The sequence below is a fragment of the Lepidochelys kempii genome, chromosome 6, assembly GCF_965140285.1.
Source record: "Lepidochelys kempii isolate rLepKem1 chromosome 6, rLepKem1.hap1, whole genome shotgun sequence".
Classification (NCBI taxonomy): Eukaryota; Metazoa; Chordata; order Testudines; family Cheloniidae; genus Lepidochelys; species Lepidochelys kempii.
In genome coordinates, this window is record NC_136385.1 from 37028029 (window position 1) to 37034918 (window position 6890).

Consider the following 6890-nt stretch of genomic DNA (forward strand, 5'->3'; position numbering starts at 1 on the left):
GGCACAAAAGGAGCCCTAATTAGGGGAAAACTATGCATTGAAAACAACAACATTTAGTTTTCTAGAACAAAGGGGTTTATGTAAAAAATATTCAAGGTCAGCAGAGGTAGATTTGAATCTAAAGTTAAATGAAAACCCTTCCAACTATGTGCAGTTGGACAAATTCATCTCTGGGTTAACTATGTTGATTTCAATGGAGTAACTCCAGCAGTGAATGTAACCAATTTAGAGAGAGAGACAGACAGAGACATACACAGTGTGTGTATATATATATATATATGTAAAACACACACACTTAAGGTACTATTCGCTATTACCAAACTGCTCTTTTTCTAGATGATAACATGATCTTAAGATGCAGTTTTCAAATGCTAATATATGTAGTGTATATTCAGAGTAATGTGGGCCAAATCCCAATAGGAGTTTTGCCTAACTAAGACCAGTAGGGTTTGGCCCTATTTTTTATTATGCTCTGCCATTTTAAATAGGAACATGTCAGGAATAGAAGATACATTTTTAAGGCATGGGTAACATTATAAATACCCACAAAATAGGCAAAAAAAACAACAACAACAAAAAGACATGAAGATGGCTAAAAGAAATAATTGACCACCCCATGGCAATCAGGCACACATTCTAAACAATACACTATAGGCAACATATATGTCCTCTGCTGTTCCCTGGAATTCCTCATAATCTTCTTCAGATAGGAATGATGTATTTCCTCCTTGAAAGCAGGAGAGAGATTTACAGCTTTAACGTGTCACTCATAAAATAGTTAAGTGTTTTAAGTACCTAATCAAATGTTATAAATTATGTGCAGCAAAACTGACATGCAATAAAGCTTATTATTTATAGCATATGACAGTAATGCCCAAAATGTGCTTGGCATTCTATCGAACATGCAAGACCAAAGAGAGACTTACTATTTTTATGCATGTTTCTTTTACTTGTTGACCTATTTTCATCAACTTCATCATCTGAAATACTGAATTTAGAAAGTGTTAGAAGTCCATCTATTTAAAAAGATCAAAATAAACACTGCACCGATCTTCCTTTCTTCTTTGTGGGAAAGTTTGCTTCCTGTAGTTTTCAGAATTATATCAAACACCATAGGTGAGAGATTTGGTCTATAATTAGTCAGAAATACATTGTTTCTTGCTCTTCATAGCCTGTGAAGAGGGGTAAGAGGGCATGAAGTGAAGCTACTTTCCCTACAGGTCACAGTACAAATGGGGAGGAACCCACATAAGGCTGCTACTCCCTCTTCTGTGCAGGTAGATGGGTAGCTGTGGGGAACAGATAAAACAGATGACAAGACAGAGCTTTATCTAAGTCAGCAGGCCAGGTACTTAGGTGTGGATTTAGATCTAAGTGACTTGCCTATGTGCCACAGGAAGTCAATGGAACAGATAGGACAGAAGCCAGCTATCCCCATTGAATGCTGTGCCTTAACCATAAAACTATCATTCCCTCATTTTCAAACATTCACATTTGTTTCTTATAGAGTATGTCCCCAAAGCTTACTAAAGAACCTCACTGAGGCAAAACACCCACTGACTTCAGTATCAGATCCATCATGCATACAAATCAAATATAACCAAGTCAAAACAGCTTGAATAAAAAAAAAAAACAAAAAACAAAAACCAAACCAAACTTAGTTACCAGTCCTGATAGCATGTGGCAATCCAGCTTTTTATAGTAGAGAAACATTTCATGCTACCAATAAAGCTATTCTGCCTTTTAGGGTCTAACATATTGTAGAGGATTAATAATCTGCATTTCTCATGGCTCTGTCCTGTCACATCTTCCAAATATTTTATAAAAACAGAAGCAGGAACTAGTCCTGTAGAAAAAGCAATGATATGGAGCACAGTTTAGTATATGTTTACCTGTCCTATTTTGATTCAGTACCAGTAGAACAAGAGTACCTGTTTCCTTAAGGTTGCAAGCTTCAAAAGTAATATTGATCAAATCATCTTCTAAGTAACCAGCAACTTTTACTATATTATTAACTACGCCTTCATTGACAGCAGTACTAGCATTTCCTAAACAGAAATATTATAAAAGTTAAAAATATATTTTATGTTATGGCTTCAGGACACATACCCACCATTTAATAAAAACATATCACTTTTAACCTATTTTCCCCAAGTCTCATAAAGAAAAGGAAAAAATCCCAAAAGCAGTCTCTTCCAACCCCCGCCATCACATTCTCTAACAAAGGGGTGGGAAAACTACTGCCCACGGGCCGGATCTGGCCCAACAGCCATTTTAGTCTGGCCCTCAAGCTCCTCCTGAGGAGCAGGGTCTGAGGCTTGCCCTGCTCCGGTGCTCCAGCTGGGGAGCAGGGTCGGGGGCCACTCCATGCGGCTCCCGGAAGCAGTGGAATGTCCTCTCTCTAGCTCCCATGCATAGGGACAGCCAGGGGGTTCCACTTTGCACACTGCCCCCACCCCAAGTGCCACCCCTGCAGCTCCCACTGGCCGGAAACTCCAGTCAATGGGAGCTGCAGGGGTGGCACCTGCAGATGGGGCAGCGAGCAGAGCTTCCATAGCCATGCCTCCGCATAGGAACAGAAGGGACATGCCACTGTTTTTGGAAACGGCTTGAGGTCAGTGCTGCCCAGAGCCTGCACTGCTGAGCCTCCCACCCGTGCCCCAACCCCCTGCCCCAGCCCTGATCCCTCCTCACCCTCCGAGCCCCTTGATCCCATCCCAGAGCACCCTCCTGCACCGCAAACCCCTCATCCACAGCTCTACCCCAGAGCCCGCACTCCCAGCTAGAGCCTGCACCCCTTCCCACACTGCAACCCCCTGCCACAGCCCTGATCTCCCTCCTGCCCACCGAACCTCTCGGTCCCAGCCCAGAGTACCCTCCTATACCCCAGACTCCTCATCCCCAGCCTCACCCCAGAGCCCTCATACCCCCCGCACCCTACTCGCCCACCCAGAGCCCCCTCCCGCATCCCAACCCAAATTTTGTGAGCATTCATGGGCCACCCTACAATTTCTATTCCCAGATGTGGCCCTCAGGCCAAAAAGTTTGCCCACCCCTGCTCTATCAAACCCTTGAGAAAAGATTTAACTTGTATTATGTTTTAGAAGCCAATAGTTGCCTGCTCTATCAGAACAGCAAAAGATGAAAATTCCACCATCCAACCATCCAACATCCAACCCAGATGTTTTAAATTAGGGCTTGTTAACTTGGGCAACCTTACTGACCCCAACTGCAGTAGCCCCTCATTGAGAGAGAGATGGTCTCAAGTAGTTAGGCCCCAATTCATATAGTTTTTAAAACAATCAAAGTTAACAACCTTAAACTGCACCCAAAAGAAAGAGCAAGCCAGTGCTGTTAGAAATTAGAGCACTACACAATGTTTTAACGTTTGTTTTAATGAAGAGGGAGTGATAAGGGTTTCAAGTCAGGGGGTGCAGCAGCACCCCTAGTTCCAGCCCCTATGTGCACCACACCATATTGTGGATGGGGCAGAAGTTGTCTAAACTGGAAAAGCTCTGGGAAGACTTCTTACTCTTCCAAGCCCCAAACATAGGGCAATGCCTCCATGATACAAGAGAGCCCTATACCTGCAATCAGAACTTGTCACACTTCAAAAAAATTTGCACACTTACTTTCAGTGGTAAAAAACACAGGGAGGTCTAACACAGGTTCTGAAGTTTCAGCAGAGTCTTTCAATAGGGAGTTACTATTCTCTGGTGATAGATGTATATCTTCTGAAAAAGTATCTGACCCAGAATCCATATTGATTAAAATGCACTGGTTAAAGTTCAAATCAGAATGTTTACCTTTTTTTCTTAGAGGGTCAGTTTCCATTCTCCCTCTATTATGAAACAAAATGAACCTCCTTATAATTATCAGATGCACCACTTGCCTAGGAATTAATAAGATAATGCAAATGAAAACAGTAGAAACCAATTAGTTTATAATTCTGTTCAAAATTAAATTATTTTAACATATCTATTTCAACTGACATACACATGTAAGGGGAGGTGGACTCCCTTGTTATATATGAAATACATTTTTCCTTGAAATAAATATATTCAAAAAACGGTATTCTTTTAACTGATCCTTATGATTCTCTTCACAGTAAAAGTAGTTTTTTGCCTTGTCTTTTTGTTCCTTCAATACTGCTTCAAAACTAATGACTGTAGCCGCTCTTGTATAGTAAATTACCACCCAGTGTATACTTTATACTGAAACTCCAGTGCCTTTATTGTGTACATTGAGCTGATCTTGCAGTTGTAATTGAGGCAAAATAGCAATTTAAGAGCCCAATCCTGCAATTTGTTCTTCACAGGTGGATTCTTGCATCTGCATGGAGCGAGGGGCTCCACAGAGATTCAAGCAACACACTGGCAAAATCAGGGCCTAAGTAAATTGGTGTTGTGTCTGAATAAGGATCACAAGATCAAACTTATGGGTTGCAATTAAGAAAATTATGTCTTTTTATGTCTGCATTTCAATTTCTCTACAGATCTCTTTGAGAAATATTATAGAAACTACCATAGGACTCAAGCCTGCAAACACTAATGAGGGTAGTGCTTACTGATATGGCTTGTCTCAAATACTACTCATGGCTGTAAGGGTGGGATGCATAAAAGTACTTAGGTGCCTAAATCCTAGATTTAGGCCTATGTCTTGAGTTTAGGTGCCTAAGACCCAGATTTGGCTCTACTATGATCCACAAAACTCTTGCTGAACCCTGTAGGCTCCTAAATTCATTTGGTATCTATCTTTTCACAGTAAAAGTCCCTAGCCACTTACGACTATGAGCACTATAGTGGAACTCAGAAGTATTCTTCTGTCGACCTAGCTGCATCTACAATGAGGTTAAGTGGGATTAATAACTACACTGCTCCAGGCTGTGAATTTTTCACACCAATGAGCACCCTATGTTGACCTAGCTTTTGAGTGTAGATCAGACCTAAGTTTCTGCATCTGAGCATGTCCACTGCTGCCTCACTATAAGTGTTCTGACACCTATCTCTCACCTAAACCCAAGAGCAATTCACAAACCAGGGAAAGACAGGCATTTGTCCACTTAAGCTGTGCACAGAAGTTGCCAGCTGGATTGGGCCCCATTCAGAATCTGGCCAAAGGATGTGGTGGTGGTGCTGGTTCCCACCCTATAACCTTTAGCCCAGAGGTTAGCTGCTCCCTGGCCCAAAGAGAGAAAGAAAAAGTGTGAGACTTACCCTGTAGTCTAGGTGTTAGAGCACCCACCTAGGAAGTGGGAGATCGCAGGTCCAGTCCCCCTGCTCCAACCACTTTTTCATCATTTATCCAGAGTCCAACAGCTTCAACAGGAGGGACTGAGGGAGCCTCATATCAGAATAACCCATAGCACATATTCTACAGCCAAGACTTAGCTGCAGGGCTGGCTTTAGGGAAAATGGCACCCTGGGCAAACTTGTATTTTGGCATCCCTGGCCTCCATGCCTCTTCCCCAGGCCCCGTTATGTTTTCTTGGTTGATGTTTCCTTTTAAAAATATTTCAGTCACGATGGATAAAAATCAATTATTTCTTTTTAAATAAAAAAAAATTGGATTTTTTTTTTACTTAAAACAGATTGTTTTAATAAAATGCTTTTTGAGGAAAAAACCTTTCTAATGTTTAAGAAAAGTTTTGTAAATGAGTTCCAATAGTTCAAGGATTAGGGATCCAATTTTATGGGGTTCCACAGACTTCTGTATAGATTATTTAGGTTAATCTTTCTATCTACCCAATGGGACTCAGTGCTCAGTCTAGAAGATACCATCAGAGATAGTTAGTTTTGCAGTTCTCAAACTGTGGATTTGTTTCCAGGGGTAACACGCTTGTTAACAGCAAAAATGTTTTAAATAAATAAATAATATATAGAGGTGAGAGATAACAGACCTCAACCCTATTGTCCCTCTGCAAATTTGTGTACACACAGTCAATCCCTTACCTCTCTCTAAAAGTGCAAAGTTTCAAAAAGTTCAATGAATAGAAGATTGTTGGGGGCGGAATAGATCTGGACAAGAAGAAGAAATCTGGAGATAAATGTGAGAAGGGAGGGACAGGCAGCAGAAACAAAAGTGAAACTGTTTGAGCAGCATATTCGAGAAGTCTTGAGGTCTTTCTCATTGTAGCCTTCATTGATTTGCGATCTACCATACCATTCTCTCACTACAAGGGTAAACCTATAAAGGCAGCAGGCCATAAAAGAGACCCAGTTTGCAAATATTTTAATGACATTCCTCTATCTGTAGGTAAGACAGGCATGTGTGCAAAATGCAAACAGTGCAACAAAGAAATGCAAGGCCTGGTTTCCCAAATGAAGCAACATAATGAGAAATGTTCCTTCTCAGGAGGAAGCTGCACTGAAGATGATGAAATGAACATGTCTGAACATGTAAGATCTTCAGATTGGTAAACTTTTTTATTTCATACTTCTTTCTTAAGGACTGCCTGTCTTCCTTCTGGACCATTCTTGAATTCTCATGTTTGAGCAAAAAATATTTGGTACTCTATGGTACTATCATTTTAGATGCAGTTGTGATAAAAAATAAATAGCTGAAATAGGCAGATCTTCCTTTTACAATTTCACCTTTAAAGTAGTACCGAGTGTCAGTGAATGCAATGAGTAATATTAAATGAGCAGTATGGTAATAATAATTAAATAAGTTCATTGGCTTATTTTGTTTAGGAGAAACCATCCTCAACCTACAGGATTCTGAAGACGATCCACCTTCAAGATCAACATAATTTTCTATAGTTTCAGAATTATCTGCCAATCACAGTGTTTCAGTCACATCATGTATGTCACATAGCCACAGTATAGCAAAAAGAAAAAAAAATCCCATCATCCAGAAACAACCACAGATAAATTTGTGATAAGAACCAG